The 20,833-nt window shown below is 55.8% G+C and overlaps 1 protein-coding gene across 2 annotated transcripts in view; it reads right to left on the reverse strand.

Annotated features, from left to right (window-relative positions):
* Positions 1-11,045: 11,045 nt before the first annotated feature.
* RBM19 (RNA binding motif protein 19) overlaps positions 11,046-20,833 on the reverse strand; it is a 71,361-nt gene continuing 61,573 nt past the window's right edge. For both annotated transcript variants that reach the window (XM_030026066.2, XM_030026065.2), the window contains exon 25: positions 11,046-11,438. The gene's annotated coding sequence lies outside the window, so the exon portion shown is untranslated. The remainder of the gene's footprint in view (positions 11,439-20,833) is intronic.

Below are 20,833 nucleotides of genomic sequence, written 5' to 3' on the forward strand. Positions count from 1 at the left end.
ACCGAACCCAGTTACTTTTTCCTCCCAGCCCCATCTAAAAGTAACCATTTCTGCAAGGGGAGTTCCCAGGGAGAGCTGGTGGCTTGCAAGGGACCAGAGAACACACCTTCCCTGGAGGATTTCTTCATGACTTCTCATAGGTAGATTGCTGCGTTTTGGGCAATAGCTCACTTGGGGAAAACACAACTGAGAGCTTTATCTAGCTACCAAAGCCACTTCTGACCCATTTGCCATGCCATCCCTCAGGGACACAGGTTGAAGTCCTCTCCATCAGCATATGGACCTGCTCCCCTCCAGGATACCCTACAGCAGGGAGGGGGGCTGCAAACTCTGGAGAGATTATTTGGAAGAGGTGGTGACGAGAGACCCACCGAGGGGTCTCATGTCCTGTGGGGAGAATGAGAAGGGTCTCTCCAGGGAGCCCCAGGCCCACAGACCTGCACGAGCTCCCAGCCATCACCTCCTCACCATCAGGCAGGCTGAGGGACACGGGGGACCCCGGGCATGCTGTTTGTGATGTGCCACCACAGCCTGAGATGAGGCTTTTGAGGGAAACGGGGCAGGAGCTCGGCTAGAAACCTTGCATTTCCAATATTTTCATGAAGGAGACTGAACGCTGCAGGAGGAGCAGCCTGGAGATGCTCTACCAGGGCAGAGCATAACATGTGCGCGTCGGTGACTCCCGTCTCTTCCCACACTCCCACCCAGCAGGTTTCACAGCCCTCCGCATGGGATGGAGAGCGGGAGATGTGCGTGAAAACAGGGAGACACCACGGCTTGTGTCCCTAGGCTGGCGGCACAGCCTTGCTCCAGCGAACCACCCCAGGGTTTGGTCACACAAGGCAGGAGGACTTTCAGGAGCTGAAGGGTGCAGAAGAGCATCCCTGACCCATGCTGGCCACCGCATAAGGGGCAGGAGAAATTACCATAATGAAGAGTTCCTGTGACTGAAATACCACCCTTAACGGAGTCCCATTCAGCTGCAGGGCAAGCTGCCTGTGATTAACCCTTACTCACTGCCCAGCCAAGTGGTTTGATTTGGAGGGAGGGGAGAGTGGGGACTTGTTTCCAAACACTGTTGGGGGGGAATCTCAAGATTTAAGCGTCAGGCTGTTTCCCCAGCGAAGGATTGATGGGTGTTCTCTTGCCCCAGCGCAGAGCAGGGGGCAAGCGCATCGGCAGCCGGCTCGGCACGACCCGGGCAGACCTGCCTGGGACATGGTGGCGGAGGACTTTGGGGTACAGTGCATTTAGGACTGCCATGCCACCTGAGCACTAACAGCTCGGGACACAGGTGACAGGCAGCAGAGTAAGCAGGAGCAGTGACAAAAGTGACTTCTTCCAAAAGTGGGGAGGTGGCCTGGGGACTGCAGCCGTAGGAGAGCATCGAGATGGGCCTTGCAATGGGAACCCGCAGTTGTTTGAGTTGTCTCTGCACCCTTCACCGAGCTGCAAGTGCTGGGAAGGGTCATCTCTGCTCCTGGGTCCCTCATGCCCGGTCCCCCTCCTGGTGAGGGAGCACCCAGGTTGCCTAAGCAGCACTGGGCAGCACACAGCTGACCATGGCAGGGAAACAGGGATGCACGAGGCTTTTCTGAGCCTACAAGAGCACCAGGATAGTCCCCAACAGGAGAGGAAGGACCTGAGCATCCTTTCCCCACCTTGCCATCATGGACCCAAACCCTTGGACTGAGCACTTGGACCAGAGGCAGGATACCCTGCCTGTCCCCACGCTCCTGCTCTGGACAGAGGCGCTGACTGCAAAGCAAGCCTCAGGATCCCCATTTTGCAGCCAGTCCTTATTAAAACACTCCCCTGCACATCCCCAGGCCCCACAAGCCTCCCAGGGCTGGACATCAGCACAGCCGCTTCCAGAGCCCTGCACATCTCCACCTGGGCGACGCAAGAGGACAGCAGCCTGCCGGGGACCCACTGCCACTCGGACCGACCCTGTTGCAAACCCAACCAATCCGAAGCTAATTTAAAAAGCAACACGTTTATCCAACCTCCATCCTCAGCACGCTCAGATCAGCCAGCCAAAGCCAGCAAAACCCCGGCAAGTGAAGGCGCTGGGCTCCTGCACACCACAACGTTGACATTTTTGCTGACCGCCTCCACCGTTGGGTTTGGAGACCCGCAACAGCTCTAACCCGGCGAGCACAGGGCGACACAGGCATGCAGAGCTGCAGGACGCCTTCTCACGCAGCACGGCAGGCGCAGACAAGCCCGTTCCCGTAACGGGTTTGCACTTTCAACGCGTGCCAATTAAAGGGGTCTCACTGCCAGCGCCGCAGCTGGGGCCCAGACCTGGCCCCACGCGGCATCTTCTGCCCACATGCCTCCCAGCACCACGCGGCGCCCGCTCGCAAAGCCAAACCAGCCCCTCTCCCCGAGCAGGAGGTGCACAAATCCCGGACGATGGGCCGGAGGAAGAAAATCCAGCCCTAACAGCCCCTCGCCGCCAGCTTTCTGGACCAGAGCCTCGGCAGGCACCCGGGCAGCTCCGCTACGACCCCCCAGAAGATACGCTCCGAAGCTGAGCAAAGAACCTATTAATTAAAATAATTCTCCAACCCAGTGAGGAGCAGCACCGCTCTGGCCCTTGGGTACTCAAGGAAGCAAGCAGGGATCTTGCCCAGTTTGTCTCTAGCTTCCAAACCCCATTTGATTTGCGGAGGCAGAGCTATGAAAGGGGAAGGACCTGGTTTCTTGTGGTCCTGGTCCAACCCACCCGAACCCACCCAGCTCTGGAGCCGTAGGCAAGCACAGGACCAGTGATTTTGCTGCTGGCAAAGCTCCCAGCTTGCTCGTGTAGTTTGGGGAACAGCCCAAACACCGCACTGCCCAGACGAGAGCTGTGCTGCTCATTTAAGGAATACCTCAACACCCCTCTGGCTATAGTATTTGCCAAATAAGCCAGCGAACCCAACAACTCGGTGCAATGCCACAGACTTTGCTGGAGACACCACAGATGTTAATCAGTGATTTTATAATGACGCTGAAGCCCACCAAAACCACCCAGAGGCATCAAGAAGCATCTTCTAGCCACCAAACCGAGCCCTGCGCATCCCTCACCCCGGCTACCACCACCAAGAAACCTGTAGATCCGAAACCCGATTCACTCCGCACCATTTCTCTTCCTACCCGGTTCATCCTGCAGACATTCGGAGCGCCCGTCTGAGATGAAAGACCATCAGAAAAGGAAAGCCTACACCAAGGCTCAGAGATTGCAGGCAAGACCCACGCTCCCCTGGGTTGAATTCTTTGCCCAAGCCAATGGGCAGCTGTAGTTCAATTTACAGGGTGATCACAACCAAGAAACAAAACTTGGAGTTAGAATATTCATGACCAAGCCGCACGCTTAAAGTGGTCAGGAAAGGTTTGTTGAATACATTCAAATAATTAATACATATGAGAACATTGCAATTCCCTCTTCGCTGGTCCACAAACAGAAAGAAGCTAAATTCATTAGATTAATATTTGTTGAGACTTATTAGTTTAGCTCTAATTTCATGATCAGATGGCATTTTCAGGAAGTTGAAAAGCAAGCTCTAAAGATTCATTGAACCTAAACCATGCCATTAAAGAGCAAGCAATTTAAAAATTTTCCAAGAAGAAAGCCTGTGCCCAGTTGCTGCTTTGCTTTTAACACCGTTCTCCCACCGACTGGGAAATCAGCCGCTTTTCTTCCTCACCCAGTCTCAGGCCAGGGCTCAGGCTTGTTAATATTAAAGCAAACAAATGGCTTCTCCAGCCGACTCGACTGCAGGATGCTCGGTGGAGGGACTGAACACTGGATCGCTCCCTGAGGAGAGCTGGCAAAGCACCTCGGCCAGGCTCAGGGTGATGGAGCTCCCATGCTCAGCTGATGGAGCGTTTCCCAGGCTCTGTCACTCTACAACACTTGAACTAGGAACTGTCATTCAAGAAGTCCCCACCCAACACAACCAAGCCATCTCCTGCGGGTAGATGACGAGAGCAAGGCAGCGCAGTAGCCTTCTCCAAGGAGTCAGCTTTCCTGAAACGGGATTGCCTCCTGGCTTTGATGGTGGCCATCTCTGCGCACCACTCGTGAGACCTCAGAAGAAGGTCCAGATGCTTTTAAGTCATCTTCTAACTGAACTGGATGAACAAGACCGGGCTAATCCGAGTGGTGTCCTCGGCAGCCAAGAACCAGAATGAACCACAACCCCTTTGCACCAGGAGGCTGCAGCAAAGCAAAGACCTTGCACCCAACTTGAGACTTTCCTGCATTTCATTGCCACCACCTGGAGACCTCATTCAAGAAACCCAGTAACTGCAGTTTTGGCGTGACAGGAACATAAACCGTGGCTGCCGACCCCATCTCAATCTCCGTTGCTCCATGCGTGAAGTCCTCCAAACCCCTGGAGCCAGAAAAAGTATTTCACCACAAGGAAGACTTTTTACAGCAAAGAGGACTTCACTGCATGCATAGAGGAGCTGCAAAGAGCAAGAAATGCCCAGTGTACAGTCGTCCAGCGAGATTCCTGCCCCAAACAGTTCCTCTAAACAGGGCTGGATGCTGGAGACCTTACCTGGGCCATGGTCTGCAGGTGGTGGGGAGAACCTGGACCCATCCCTGAAGGCAACCTGGGCCCATCTCTCCTGGGAAGGGCACTCCACTTGGAGGTAATAACATGCTTCATTCCGTGCTCCTTAAGGAAACTTTTAGTGAGGCAGAATTGATTCTGAAGTGTTATTATCTTAATTAGAGCACTGAAAAAGCCAAGGGCCAGGTTCTCAGCTAGTGGAAGCCATGGGAGGATCTCGGTGGCTTCGCACCAGCTAGGGAAGAAAAAAAAAAACCCACCCACCCCAAAACTCAGGTGATGCTGTCGAGATGCCAGCTACCTTCCCAGGGCTCGGATGCAGCATCTTCCTCCCCCACCGTGTTTGCTTTAGCCTCAAGCTCCCTCTTCTCCTGGCTGGAAAGGTCAGCACCCCCCCGGTGGAGGGGAGGGCAGGAATAATCCCCCCCCCCGGGCGACCCCTCGCCCCGGTCCCCACGCCGCCCGGGGCTGACGCGCGCCCAGCCAGCTGCTGGGTGGCTGACCCCCGCGGGTCCCCGCGCTGACAAAAGGCCTATCTTCTCTCCGCCTAAATGATTTAAATTCTAATCAAACATCATTTATAGCACATCTCGGAGCCGTCTCCCGGGAGCTGGTCCCACGTGAGCCGTTGCCAGGGCAACCGGGGGGTCTCATTTCAGAAATGTCAGATTGCATTATTGTCTTCACACTTCTCTGATAACCCGGTGTCTCTCCCTCTCCTGCCACCCCCCCCCCACACCAGCCGTACCCCCCCCCCCAGCTTCTTCACCGCCCCGCTCCCCAGAGGAAATCGCCGGCTCCGTTTCATTCCTCGCCCTGCCAGCACCACCCTCCCAACGCAGGGTCCCCGTCGGGCTTCGCTGCCTGGTCGGTGTCATCGTGTTATTTTTGACGGAGAGGAAAAGAAGGGCTCGGTTTGCGTTGACCGTGCTGGGGTGGAGGGGGAGATGTTCCCGTCGTCCCACCCACACTGCGTCCCTTACCTTGGCACGGTGGTACCCGGCGTGCCAGGGTGCCATGGGGCTGGACAGGCAAAAAAATTCCCCCAAAATAAGGGCACAAGGGCGGACAGAGTTCAGAGCAAGCTTTTGTGCCTGCCTAGGTGAGCCCCGCTCTCCTGTCGCCTTCACAGGGGACCTTCCCTCCCGAGGGCATCTCCCGGCACATCTAAAGCAGGTTGTCCTGCGGGATCCTGCACCGCCGGAGGACACCGCACCTTCTCCTGCCAGGGCTTCAGAGCCGCGGCAGGGCTGAGCTCTGGGGCCCATGGACACCTTCTGGAGCACGGCTGCTCCCCGCTGTTCCCTTTGGAAAGGCTGACCTTGATGGTGGCAGCTCAAAGCCTGTGCTGCAAGAGCTGCCTGTGGGTCTTTTGGAGGAAACCAAGCAGCACACGGAGGAAGAGCACCTTTGCACAGAGAAACTTTGGCCCCAAGATACCTTCTAGCTTCACCCCCAAGTTAGGTTGGCCCATGAGCGGAGCTCCTGAGCCAGCTCCAGATCCACAGCTATGTGACGAGCCTGGCCAAGTTCTCCCAACCAGCAAAGCCACGGAGCAGAGGTCAACTCCCTTGCTTCGCTACCGCCTTGTAAAATGACATACAAGAGCCACTTGATAACGATCTACAAACTACCCAACCAAGGGAGAGCCCCCCGGCCCCTTGCACAGTAACAAGTGGGAGCAGGTTAAAGCAGCTAGACATCATCAGATGATTTTCACCAAGGTCACAACTGTGTTGAGCCAAGCACCCGTCTGACCCAGCCAGGTAAAATAACCAGCAGCAGGCTTAACGCACCAGAAAAGGGGCACCAACATCTCACCAGCATGAGCTAGACCATAGCCACCACCTACACACAAAGCCTTCAGCCCCATCTCTCCCCAACTCAACACCTTCTCCTCAACATGGAGGTCACTCCGCTCGCTCTTGTTGCTGCCATCGTGGCCGGGACACGCTGCTTCTCCTTAGAGCACCAACAACCCAACTCAACCTCAGGAACCACATCTCATCTCCTCTCCTCCCCTTGAGAGGAGCCTATATAAGCTTCAGGTGCCCCTCGTTCCCACATCTTCTGAAGGCATCACTGACTCATTGGAGCCTGCTGTGCTGCTTTGGCCCTCCTCCAAGCTGTGTCTACCAGTAAGGTCCACCTCCACCCCCGCAGAGGTCCTCGCCTCCAGTTCCCAAAGGCCAGGCTGCTGCATTGACACCATGGATGGCTGATGAACCTTCAGTGAGGTCTTGCACAGCTCCGAGCTGTCAAAACCCGGCTAAGCCGGGTCCGGCACAGCCGTGGTCGTCACACGCCAGCAAGGATTGCCCGCTGAGCTGCTGGGAATAATATCCTGGTGGAAAACCGTTCTGGTTCCACAGCCCTGGGAAGGGTTTGGCCAGGAGCCAGTGATGGTCCCATGACCCTGGGGCAAAATTGAGGTGTTTTTATGATTATCCTGGCACAACTTAGGGGTGCTGGGGGCGGGGTAAGCTGTGCCTGGCAATTGGATGTCAGGCTGTTTCCTACAGCAGCCGATGTGACAGCCTGCCTGTCTCTCACACTGTCCCGACAGTCCCAGTTCCCCTATTTTTAACCCCATTTCCCTGCATCCTGCCAGAAGGTGACGGGGGGCAGTCCCAAAGAGCTGGGCTGGTGGTGGTGCCATCCCTGCGGTCCCCGGGTGCCGGCACGAGTCCACGTGCTCTGTCCTGCGTCCCTCCATCCCTCCCTCCATCCATCTGCCCGGCACCTCGGCTGCCTGATAAACCCCTAATGAACCTCCCAACACTGCCTCTTCCCAAAGAATAAACCAGCCCTGGCCCAGGCGGTTAATATTTAACTGAATAAGGGCCATAAATATGGAAAATGGGACTTTTAATTAAATAAGCAGCTTTTAAAAGGGCCCTTGGGCCGAAGAGGCTTTTGTTTAAATATGATTGATTTGACATGTCCTTTCCCTCCTGCTTTCATTCGCTCTCTCCCTCTCCTCCTCGGTGCAGGGACGGGAAGCAGGCTCAGTGCAGGGACGGTGCATCGCGGTCCTGCCGCGGGACCCGCTGCCCTGCCTGCACCCAGCCACGCTGCCTGCTCCCTAAAAACCTGGCTGTGGCATCAAGACGCAGGTTTGGGAGCGTGGGAGCACCCAGGTGGGTACCCGGACAGGGACAGCCCTTCGGCTCATTACAGCTCATCTGATTTTTAAGATCTAAACTGGAGCAGAAGGTTTCCCCCACGCTGAGCTGTCCTTACCCACCCCGGCTGGTGATAGCCTGCCTTGCACCCCGTGGGGCAGGATCTGGCCTCTCCCATCCACAAAACTACGTGGTTTTTTTTCCCATGTAGGGTACGGCAGGTCCCTCACCGAGGCCATGGAGGGGAAACTGAGGCAGGAAGCAGGGAATGACCTGCTGGGTCAGCCGCACAGCCAGGGGAAGGGATTTTGCCCGGTATTTAGGGGCTGGATTCAACCCCCTAAATTTCAGCGCGCGCACACACACACACACACACACTTCGGCTGCAAACGTGCAGTAAAAACAGGTGTTAATAGCTTTGCTGTTCTTTGACATTTGGGTTTTACTCGCTGTAGCAAGCGGCACTAATTGCTTCTTACTTACCCAGGCGTTGCGGTGCAACCGGAGCAGAGGGTTTATGGAGTGCCACGGGCTGCCGGTGGGCACCGGGACATTTCCAGGCCTGGGAAGACCCTGGAGAAGTGTCGGAGCATGGATCGGCAGCGTCACCCCACACAGCAGGCAGCTGCCCTGAGCTGAACCGCCGGCGGTGACCCACCGTGTCCCCCGCCTCCCGGGTCGCATCTCCAGGCCACCAGACTCGGGTCTGTAAGAAACAGGAGTAGGGTGAAGTAATGGGAGGCTGAAGGTCAGAAGTTATTGGGAAAAGATGGGAAGACTAGGAAAAGGACCAAGCAGGATCATCGCTACATCATGGTATAAACCAGAGCTGCACCCACATCTGCAGGCGAGGATGCAGCGTCTGTCCCTGGCTCGACCGGGGCACAGAGAACTTGGAAAAGGCACCGAGAGCAAAAAGTATGTCCCCAAAACTGAATGGCCTTGGGGTGAGGGACAATTACACACTGGGAGAAGAGGCAGCCCAGGCTGGTGGCTGGCTCCAACCTGGGCTAATGCGGCAGCGAGGGTCGCTCCCAGCTGTTCCTTCTGTGTATTTTCCACCCGTGACTCTCTCCTATCCATCCCCTGTCGATGCCGTGGGCCTCGGGCTCCCTTTGCTCAGCTCAGCCACGGCAGGTTTGAGCCAAAAGAGCGCAGAGTTAATTATCTCCACAAACAACTCAGGGGAAGCAAAGTATTCCCTGGGCCTGGACCTGTTGCTCTGATGGGATTTCACAAGTGAAGATGTGGAGATGGGGGGGGGAAAAAAGAGCACTAACTTGGAGGAGAGCAGGTTGGGCTTCACATTGCTTCTGGGCGTCCTCGGGCATGAAAATGCCCATCCACAAGGTGCTCGGAAGGACAGTGTCCTCAGTCTGGAGTCAGACTGTGCTGCCAGTGGGACATCCTCCCCCAGAAACGGCAGTGAAAATCCCACAGGTTAGTCGGTGAGATCACCAACACTCACAGCAACCACAGCTTCTCCCCAGGTCTAAGCATCCCCACAGTGGTGACACAGCTCATGGATGGTGCCCAGGTCCAAAGCCTGCTCAATGCTGGGGTCACCAGAGATCTTTGGGAACGGGCAGGACGAGCATCCATCGGCGGTGGCACAGGGAGAGCTGCTCGCCCCACGGGTCCCTTCCAGGCACCCTGGTGTGACTCCGGGTCCTCTGCGACACCAGAAACCCAGTGCAAAAGGATGGGCTTCTGGTTTCAGTTTGCTTGGGGACAGATTGAACTCTGCATCTTAACCTCACGCTTTTAGCAGGTCACGCTTCCCCACGGCATCTAGCCTGGGTTCCTCATCTTGGATGTCATTCCCCAGCCAATATCCCTCCCGGAGGACAGCTTTCTCCTGAGCTGCCTTCCATCTACAGTGACGTACCCTAATTCTTCATGCACATAGTTAAACATCTTGTATTTTCCCCTCAAAGCAGGCAAGGCACTGCCTAGATGAGTTAGTGACGAGCACACACGCTGCACCCCTCCTGTGGCAGCAGCGCAGAACAGCTCCTCTCCTCCAAAGCATCCTCAGGCACCTCCAGCTTTGGGTGCCCTCTCTAAGACACTGCAGAGTCCTAATTTTTCTCCCTCTGAAATCTGGGCACGTCTCAGCCCTGGTGCGCAGCTTTTGAACAGTGAAACATCAATGAATCCTGGTGCTCCCTTGATCCTCGGTGCCTAAAATCACCTTCTCCGAGCCCTTCCCCTCTGCATGCCAGTGCTGCCTTCCTGCTGGGAGGACAAGGGACTTTACTGGAAGGGGCAGCTCGGGAGATGGAGCCGGGGGACAGACCCCCTCCCTGCGCAGGGGTTTCCTGGCTCTGCCCCTCTGCTGCTAGAGCCAGCTGAGGATTTTAAGGTTTTCCTTTTAACGCCTGAACAACCTGTTTGAAAAGCAGAGTCCCCATCTTTCCCAGCTGGCTCCCAGTTAGAGGAGATGGGAGAAATCTATGGCCCACGTTTGGATCGGAAAGGGGTGTTCTGGATGGCCCCAAGCCACAAAGTCCATCACACGTGGTCCCCTGTTGCAGCTGCCTGCTGAGCTGTGAAACTCAGTGCTTGGTCCTCAGCAGCACGAGGGCATCGCTTCTCCGAGTGCCGCTGATCTCCGTGGATGCTGCGGATGCTGACGCCAAGGGGTCCCAAGAAATCCCACCCCAAACCACGGCCGAAACCCCGGGCTAGACCAACTGAAGTGCTCAGCCCCGACAGAATCAGCAGCATTTTTGTGGATTCAGGCTCAAATTAAGCTCATGTGAGAAAAACAATCCGCACACACAACCCGGAGAGATGCATCACCCCGGGAGGTCTGATGCCACAAGCAGATCTGAACAGAGGGCTGCTCGTGGGGACATGAGGCAAAACGCAGAGCTCGCCATGGCAGTGCAGAGATAGAGATTTTTTTTTTTTTTTTTAAAGGTATGCAGTTCTCAAAAAGAAAAAAAAAAAGGGAAAAAAAAGGCCCTGTGTTTGCAGCCAACACGTGTAATCTGTTGCAGCCCTTGTCAGACAAAACAGTTTTGTCGTAAGACAGCGATTCCCAGAGGGGAAAGGGGCGAAGTGAAAATACTTTATCAGCTGCGTACATATGTAAAGCGGTACCCTGGTTGAAAAGCAAAGCCTCTTTCCCTTTGAAAGCCGGGAAGGGAGAGACGGGAGGCGATTGCCTGAGAGCGGGGACAGAAATGACACAGGCACAAAGCCTAACGCAGCAAACCCCAGGCCTCCCTCCTAAAATATGCTTATCTCCCTATCGCACCAAAATAACTACCTAGCTGTGGCAAATATGTATTAAACAAACAATTCCAAACAAACCTGAGATGCGACTCAGTTTGGAAAACTCTTAAAATATACGTGTGGTTTTTAATGTACAGAAATTATCGTTTAACTCGGACATTTAGAGCAGGTTCTACCGGAGTCCCTGGGGTCAGCAGGGGAAGTGTCCATCTCCCCAGGTTTCTGTGCCACCGGGTTGGGTGGTTTTTGAGATGGGTGGAATCACATCCCTGCCCGGATTTAAGAAGTGATCCTCGGGCAGGAGCCGCCGGCAGACGAGGGCTCTTCCTCCCGCTCCGAATTCAAGGTCTGTTTAAAAGGCTGGGAATACCGAGACCTGGACACATGGCATAAATCAGCCCTTGGGTTCACAGGACAAGTGGACTCCGCTGGCAACAAGTGTGTTGGCTGTCGTAGTTCCCAGCGGAGGCTTCTCCCTCTCCATCCATCAGCGAGAGACCTGAGAAGATGGAAAAAAAAATGAATGCCACGCAGCAGCTCCCTGCCACCGCCGGAGAGACGGTGAGGGGGACTCGAAGTGCCCGGCTCCATCCCGGGCACGGCCGGCTAGTCCAGAGGGACGGAGAGCCTGGAGAGGGAACGAGATGCCGGGGCGCTTCCCGTGAATACGGATGCACACAGGCAGGAGGGAGGTAAGAAACGGGATGGGGGGAGGAACCGGAGAAAAGAAAGGAGAGAAGGAGGAGAAGAAAGAGAAGGAGAAGAGGCGGCGGGGGGAGAGGGAAGGAGCACGCGCGCGTGCCCATCTGGGCGATGCATCACATTGAAATTGTCCCGCATTAAAAATTCACCAGCCAGTGAATTTTCAAGGGATTTGTAGTAATTAGATGACAAAATGCTGGCAAATCTCAGGCTTGCCAAAGATGTTACTCAGGGGTCAAAGACTCGACACTTTTGGCTGGGTAATTTGTAAGTGTCAATCACACTCAGCCATCAGAGAGAAAGGAGAGATCTAACGGCTGAATCCTAACGAAGTCCAAGGCTCCTGCCTGCCGTCCATCGCCCCCGCCGCCCCCCTCCCGCCTCACGCAGCCGCACTCGCTGCCGGGCGCACGGGGCTCCAGGCACACCAGCTGAAACCACAGAGTGGCGTGGGGTTTTTGGGTTTTTTTTTCAGATTGAAAAAAAACCCGAACAACTTCCCAGTTTTCATTTTTCAGCCCCAATTTCAGGTGGGAGGAGCGTCTGCTCTAGTTTGCAGCTGCCCGGGGGGTGATGTGCCTGTCCCGTTTATCGTGCCGGGGAGGGTAGGATGGTGAGCTGCGACTCGCCGGGGCGGTGATCGCCCTGCATCACTTCTGACACGTGCTTAAAATCGCTCCTGGGATGGTCTGTCTTCCTATTTTCCGGGGCTTGCTTAGCCCGGGCTGACACACAGGGCTGGGTTCGGCTGAAAAATGAAATTAAACCAGCTCCTGCCTGCAATCTGCCTGTTTCTGCCTCCCCACCAGGTGTAACAGAGCCTTTGCAGCCACCGGCACCACCGCATGGGTTGTCTCTGCCTGCCTCAGCTCTGTCGAAATAACCTGGGTTAATTTAGACACTGGTGGGATGCTCCCAGAGCAGCTGGATGGGGGGGGGTCCCCCGCTTCGGGCCGAGCCGGCGGCGGCAGCTCGTGCCGCACACCCACCCGGAGCCTGGGGGAGAAAAGAAATTAAAAGGTTTTCTACTTCATCGGCTTAGAAATCAGACCACAAAATGCAAAATTAAAGGTTTACCCAAAACATCACGAGAGATCTCTGCCCCGGCCATACACGAAGTCCCGCGTGGGGCTCGGGCAGGGCTCGGAGGCTCGGCAGGAGGGACAAGGCTGAGGTTAAGCCTGGGCTTTGCTGCCCGGTTTCTCCAGGCAGGGTGGACCCCACAAAGGCAGGGTACGGCCCCACGGGGACGGCTGCCCAGGGACTTAGGGTATGGGCAGGACAGAGATCTCTCGCGGCGCTTTGGATGAAGCTTTATTTTGCATTTTGTGGTCTGATTTCTAAGCTGATGAAGTAGAAAACCTTTGGACTGATCAGAGGGCAGCACGCAAGCACTTTTCCAGCCCCATCGGCATCAGCGGGACGGCTGCTAACACAGGCTACACTTAACTCCAAAAAAGATTTTAGGTCACCAAACACGGGAGAGGCAGGAGCACAATTTTCTCTCCGTCTCTCGTGGCTTATAAAGCTGTCCTCATTACACCTGCTAAATCCCACCTCCAGTTTTGGGCTGTGAGGGACGGTTTAAGCTGTAGGGAAGGGACGGAGGGACACGGGGGGAGCTCCGGCCACCAGCCCTGCAGCGCTGCAGCTGCTGGGGCATCGAGAGCAACCATCGTACCCCAAGGAAAAACACTCTGCACACCCCAAAACTACCCTCCAACGCACTTAAATAAGCCAAGTCATAGGGCAAAAAAAAAAAAAAAAAAAGATTTGTTTGCTCCATGCCACCCAGCGTGCTAAATTTTGTGAGCGTCCTCAATCCAGCGGCGCAGGGAGGGGAGAGGTGGCGAGGGAGAGCAGAAGGGCAGGAGGAAAATCGCCTTTGGCCAGAGTCGCTGTGGTTTATTTCGAATCCACTGCAATTCCTTGCTGTAGGACAGCGGGACTGTAATATCTGGTAACTCAGCCAAGCGGCAGCGTGGTGCTCTCCAGCCATTGCGCTGCCCTATATAAGGGAGCTAAGGGGACTGTAAAAGTGGCTGTAGGTTTCTCCTCAATTTAAAAAGTCATTTAGCAGCTGCAAAACACCGCCTGGCAACAGCCGGCCCTCGGAGGGGCAGCCTTCCTTCAGCTACTCATCAGCTGCATTTTGAGCTTCTATTCTGCGTATTTAAATAGCCCGAATCACGCACCGAGATCTGCAGAGGTGCTTTTCCGTTTTTTTCTTTCTCTTAACTTTATCTAACATCATCTTAAGATGCTGCTACAGGAGTGTTTGTTGGGAAGCAGCAGCTCATCTGCTGTAGGGAAGGACTCCGCGACCTCCCGAGCGCCTGTCGCTGCTGCTCCGTCCAGCGTTGAGCACTTGGGAGCCATCTCCCTCGAGCAGCGGGTGCCTGCGGGGCAGCACCTCCTCCTCCTCCTCGCCTGTTGCCGGCAGATGAAGACCAACAGCCCACCTCACGGCGCCTGAACGCAGCTCCTGCCACTGCCTCACTCGCTCTCGCAGGGGAAAATTAACCAGCAGACAAAGCAAAATCTGAATTTTAGTGGAGTGAACACAAAGAAAATCTTTTTTTCCCCCCAAGATCACCTCTCCTGACACACGCTACAGACCTCCCTCTTATCTTCCTACACTTATTCCCCTTGCTAGGTAGCACCGTCTGCAATCGCTGTCCCAGCAGCTTTGCTAAGCCCTGAGCTGGGGACGTCACGCGTGGGGACGTGATGACGCCGGCCCCGTACCCTGCGGTCCACGTTGGGCACGCTGATGCCCATCAGCCCAGCACGGTCCCGGGGCTGGAAGAAAGAGCTGAGCCTAATTACGTGGCACTAATTACGGACTGTGGAATGTTAGGGATCTGTGCTGCTGCAGGTCCAAGCCTGGCTGCCGCTGCCCCACGGCAGGGGAGGTCGGACGCCGTCCCTTCTCCGGGGTCCTTCCCCACCGCCGCTCTCCCCGCTCTGGCGCTGGCATCGCTTTCCCTATTTCACCAATTCAGGTCACACCGTGCACACACCCGCCTCAGCCAACGTCTGTTCATATTCTCTCTGCCTCTCTTCCTAGCTCCAGTTTGGGGTGAAAGCCTCCCTTATTAGCCAATTTGGATACCTATTTACTGTGAATTACTGAGCCTGATTATTATTCATGAATGGCTAAGTCTGAAATCTCAAGCCCTGCCATGCAATTTCTCTCCCTCTCCAATGCATATATTTAGGGAAAACAAGAGGCAGCGTGTCTCAGTCACATGCAGCCACGCTCCGGGGTTGGAAAGCTGCACGCTGCCTCCTCGCTCTCCTGTTTTATTTCCCGGCGAGGAAGGCGGTGGGGGAAGCTGGAAGGCGGTGGTGCCGCCGAACACCGGTCACGGCGCGACCCGGGGTAAGGTCCAGACGTGCCGTAATATCACGGAGAAGCTCACGCTCCCCAAATCTCCAGCCAGCACCCCAGCCAACCGTCCCCGCAGGTGGCTGCAGCCCGGGGCAATGCCAGTTTGTTGCCGTCCCCTTCCACGATGGGGTCCAGCTACTGGGAGTCACCTTGGCTGTGGCTGAACGCGGCTGATCCGTGGCAATCAGCTACCCAGTGGCGACTCGTCCAATCCCTCAGACACAGGCAGAATATTTTAATGCTGGCTGCAGGGAAGGTAAAGGAGTTTTCCGTGCGAGGCGGAGAAATGATGGGGCAGCAGCAGCAGCAGCATCCCTTGGCTAATCCTCCGGCAAGGGAGAAGCGAACGAGGTTTGCAACTGCAAAGGGCTGGTGAAAGGAGGAAGGGAGACAATTAGGAGCTGAAGAAAAGCAAACCTCGACTGCCAGTTAAAACAGGAGTTTGCAGCACACCTGCACAGCCGGCAGGGAGCCGGGCTGCTCCCGGCGGGGATGCGGGAATGGGCACGGCACGCAGCTGCTTCCACCTGTAGATCTGCACCATGCTTTGAAAACGGGGAAACCGAGGCAGCGAGGGAAGGTCTCCGCGGGAAAGCATCGCTCCACCAGCCTGCCTTCGCACTGCTGCTTCCATCTCAAGGGAGCAGCAACCGAACGCTGGTTTTTTTAAAAGCCCAAACCCCTCCTGCGTGTTTCCTGCCACATCTTGCTCAGGAAGACAACTTCAAGCATGCACAGACACCGCACTTACTGCCTCTGTGAGCAGACAAGCAAAGCTGGTAGAGTTACCGGGGAGAAGGGGATGGCTGCCAACGCCAACAGGCAGACAGAAAGGCTTGAGATCCCAGAGCTCCTGCCTGGATCCGGCAGCTGGGCTGGAAAGCAGCAAGCACAACGCCGGGGGACGCGAGCATTTTCTGCAGCCCTGGCAAAGGGCTGGTGAGCGGCATCGACGGTGCTTGCTGCGAAGAGACGGGCTCGCTTGGCCCTTCAGCGCTTCCCAGCGCCCGGCTCCGCGGGGCACACTCGGGAGGAAGACTTCGCAAAGGCGTGACGGGACTAAAGGGATGAGAAGAGCTGAAATTCGTGATCCAACGCTGCAGGCAGGACCAGCGTGGTGGTGATGAAAAGAAACCACCCGCGGCTGGGCAGAGAGATGGGGGCACGTTGCAAGCAGCAGCAATTCAAGCTCGCAGCTCAGGAAAACAACAGCTCGCAGAGCGGGATGCTACCTGCCCGTCCGTGCCTGCACCGAGTCCCCTGCCTCCTTCCGTGGGACAGTCAGAAAAACAACATGGACCGCAGTCAAGAGTTTTCCAAAGGCGACGAGTCGCTTTGAGCAATCGAAGAGGGCACGGGCACACAGCCTGGCTCTGAGAGCAGCGGGAAGCATCGCTCGGCAGAGACACCCAGCCCTGGAAGCAGAGGGACTCGCAGCGCCCAGCAAAACCACGGCCCGTTGGATATCCTCTCTGCGTTGACTCGCTCGCTGTCCCCTTAAGTAGATAACAGCCCACACAGGCCTCTGGCAACAGGCAGCAATAAAGTAAAGCTAGTTTTACACTAAAAGCCGTTAACCCTCTAATTCAGTAAAAAGGCTGCATTTGAATAATATCCTAATCCAATTCCAGAGCCGGCCCTGGGGAGCGGGGATACGGCGGGTGCCTGGGGAACAGCCGCAGCCGTCACAGCTCCCGCTGCCGTCCAGCTTGCCGGGGTCTCGCCCCGGACAAAGCCGTCGCAACCTGGCAAAAGCCCAGAGAGAAACCCCCGGAGCTCACCTGCCGGAGCCCGAAAGAACCCGTGCAGCCCCCGCGACGGCTGAATCTCCGGCTCTCGCCCCCCGGAGCGCTGCGTGATAACCCGGGCAGGGGCAGAGGCTTGGAGCGGGCTGCTCGTTCCCCTCTTGCCATCGGCACAGCCTGGATACAACGCGCCCACCCCAAAAGGGACACCCAGAGCGGACGAGCATCGCGCCCTAAAAGCGCCCAGATCCTCCCCAGGGAGCACAGGGCAGCTGAGGGGTGACCAGCACCCACGGTGACACCAGCCCTGCGGTGTCAAGAGCCATCAGAATGAGGGGACCGGGGCTACAGCTCATCACAGCCCCATTACAACAATTAGGGTGCAATCATTTGTTATAGATACAACCTTTCCGAATAATAGTTACCGCTGAAAGAAACTATTATCGCTCCCGAACAAAATAAGCGTGTTGCGATGGTGTTCAGCTGGAGAGGTACCGCCAAGGTTAAGGACCGGTGGGAGGCTATTTCCCAGGTTTAACTACATGGACAGTTAAGAGAGTTTGCATTATTTTATCATTAGGATTGTTTCAGACCAGGGGAAAAAAAAAAAAAGGCAGCGGGGAGTGATGAATTTCCTGCAGACCTACTTAGGCATTCATTTTCATTCAGGGTAATTAGCAGGTATCTGCTCGTTTTCAGAAAATTCCCGTTAAACCCTCTGTAATTTTAGGGGTGCAACGTGTGGGATTCTCAATACGTAACAAAGAAGTCGAGTCTTTGCTTGTGGAGTAGGAATTAACTCAAACTGTTCTCCAGAGCTGCGATCAGCACTTTCATAATTAATGTACGGGCATATATATCTGTATACACATACACAGCCCCCCCCCCCCCCCCCCCCCCGCACACATCAAACAGATTTCCTTGATACCAAATTGCCTGAAAAATTAACCAATGTCAAACTGCTCAACAAGATAAGTATCATTAAGGGAAAAAGAAAATCTTCATTATGTTTGAAGGTACGGAAAAAAAAAACCCCTCATGAATGTTTTCTAGCCTGTTTCCAGACTGGGAAATAACATGTTTTAAAACATATCAAAGGGTTAAATTAATTTTCATTAAAATTTAAATTTAAGAAGGCTCCCTCTCTTCTTTCCTCCCTCCTCCCCCTTTGAACGTTTGACTGGCAACCATTTCATATTTCAATCTCGGCAGAACAAATTGAATTAGATGTTGAAACCAAACTCTGCTCTGTTCTCTAAAGCCTACATGCTCTGCTTGCGCTAATCCTTTTCGTCGCCGCTGCAGACCTCAGAGACGCTCAGCAAGAAACCTGCCCCGCCACAAAAGACAATGAAGGGAGAGGGGGAAAAAAAAAAACCAACCCAGGAAAAAAAAAAAAAAAAAACCCCCAAAAAAAACCACCAGGAAATTCCATCCCCAACCTGCAACGCCGCCGCAAAGCTTCACTTAAATCGTGTGCTGGGTGACACATGTGCCTGGAAGGGATCCTGCCCGGCTCCTCCATCCTCTGTGCCGGCTGTCAGCTGTGGAGAGCCCTGCCAGTTGGTCCTTCACCCCCAGGATGCTAAAGCCCCATTTCCCCGCGGCGATCACCATTTCAGCTGACCCCCCCCTTAGCTCGTCACCGTTTCAGCTGATGCCCTTTGACAGCGCTGCTCCAACACCTGTGCCTCAGTTTACCTACCCGTCCACCGACCACAGGCGCCTGCCTGCTGTGGGGCAGGGCAGATGCGCCAGAGCTGCGGGAAGGGATCAGCATTTTACACCGCAGCCCTGCAGGGGTCCCAAGGGGACACCCCTGAATTCTGGGGGTCTGTCCCCCGAGGCCCACAGCAGGAAAGCCCGGTGTTGGGGGCTGGGAAGCCGCTCAAAGGCAGCAGAAGGGCTCTCGAGCTGCGGCACGGTTTGGGGGGACTGGCACGGGGTGTCACGGCTCTGGGCACTGAGCTGCAGCGCTCAGCCTCCTCCTGGGGGGTCCGCACAAAGAGCTGGGGAGCTGGCGAGCCTCGACCCCACCGGTGCTGAGCCCAGGGCCCCACGGGAGGACCGGTTTCGGGGAGGAGGTTTGCAGAGGAGCTAGGACAGGATGGATCCAAAAGCGCCAGGCTTGCCTGGGCTCCGAGCAATGCTGTCCGTCCTTCCCCTCCTGCGCTGCTCCATCCCTCCCCAGCTCCATCCCTTCCAGGCTCCATCCCTTCCCAGCTCCATCCCTCCCCAGCTCCATCCCTTCCCAGCTCCATCCCTTCCAGGCTCCATCCCTTCCCAGCTCCATCCCTCCCCAGCTCCATCCCTCCCCAGCTTCATCCCTCCCCAGCTCCATCCCTCCCCAGCTCCATCCTCGGGCTAGCTGCTGGAGAAGGTGTTAACAGCACGTACACCTGGAGGCATCCTTAAATCAGAGCTGCTCCAAGGGAACAAATGTTATCTCGAGGCCCCGGCACTTACTGCAGATGCACTGCATGAAGCAGGCAGTTATTTAACCCGACTCGGATTATTCCTGCCGTCACGTAAGCACCTTCCCTTTCATCAGGAGGGCCCCGGCGCTGTGCTTGTGCCCGGCGCTTGCAGCAGCCCGGGAAGGCAGATGTATTAGCAGGGTTATTGGTCGGCTCTAGGCCCAGATGCGCTCGCTATTCAGGCGGCCAGCGGTGTTGTGGGTTGAACAAAAGTCCGGTAATAAGTAAGGTTATGAGCATCCCACTGCTAGGTGTATTGGGTACCGCCTAGCAGCAATAGGCAGATATTGCCGAGAGGAAAACAGCCTCTCCAGCACTAATGTGCATCGCACACACAAACACACGCCAGCGAGCGCCGGGGCGGCTTCCCGGCGCTGATACACAGAGGACAGCCCCAGCTTTCCCCCCGGCACGGGAGGCTCAGCGCCGCTTCGGATGTGTGCAGCACCCAGCCCTAGCAGCACCCTGAAAACCAGAGGTCCCCTGGGCCACTTGGATGAGATTTAGGAACCGGTGTCACTTCTGCGGCTGTAAAAATGGGAGCCAGAACGCGTCAAAAATCAACCCCTTGGCGGTGTTGAGCAAACACAGCGTTGGTAGAGAAAGTGCCGCGGGGACTTTCTCCCCAGCGTGAAGGATTTGTCAACCCAGCGCCCCGAGCCCCGTCCCCGTGGGCGGCACGCCAGCGCGACGCACTTGTTTCTCTTGGCCCTGCGTGAGTTTCTCGGCGCAGGACGGGGTTTCATCACCATGGAGGTGGGTGGCCAGTCCCTCGGTGGATGAAAAAAGAGGGGCAGAGTGGAGTTCGAAGGGACCCAGGAGCCTCCCTGGTGTTTTTATTGCACTTCTCTGGATGCTGTGGCTGGTGAACGGGTTTCCTACCAGCAATCCAGGTTTTTCACCGTGGCCAAAAACACACGCAAAGGAGATCCATGAGCCTGTCTCGCCTCTCTTGAGCCCACACAGGGTTTGCTAGGTGGTCTCAAAAGGAGGCGGGGGGCTGGCTGAACTGCATGGTGTTTGACCACAGGGAGCTATTTAGTCCTGGCTCCCTCCTGCCAACCTCCGCCATCCCACACTCTCCAGGCTCTAGAGATGCTACTCCAAGAAGACACACGCCAAGAAGAAGCGATGCCAGCCAGGATTCAAGACGGCACGAACTAGACCTTGGGGTGCTTGCTGCCCTTGGAGGGAGCGAAGCCACGGAAACTGTGGGTGCCGGCAGGGAAAAGGCCTTTGCCAAACTATCCGTTTTGTGGTGGCAGCTGCAGGCTGGTCTCCAAACAGGCGCTTTTTTTTTTTTTTTGGCAGCCCATCTGTTCTCCCCCGACCACAGCGAGGGCCAATTCGCAACTCGGCAGCGATTTCTGCTGCAACAGCAATTCTGCTGGCTTCCCTAGTAGGAAAGCAAACACACACACCGGGGAGCACACAGAAACGCAAGCAGTGCACGCGCTCACTTCAATGCGGAGCCTAAACCGAGCCCAAATCTGGGCTGTACCCCCTGAGATTACGGCTACGAGCCTGCGGGGTGACGGGGAGGAGAGGCAGCGGGTGGGACCCCGGCTCGGAGGGT

The sequence above is a fragment of the Aquila chrysaetos genome, chromosome 9 (assembly GCF_900496995.4).
Source record: "Aquila chrysaetos chrysaetos chromosome 9, bAquChr1.4, whole genome shotgun sequence".
In the NCBI taxonomy this organism is placed as follows: Eukaryota; Metazoa; Chordata; class Aves; order Accipitriformes; family Accipitridae; genus Aquila; species Aquila chrysaetos.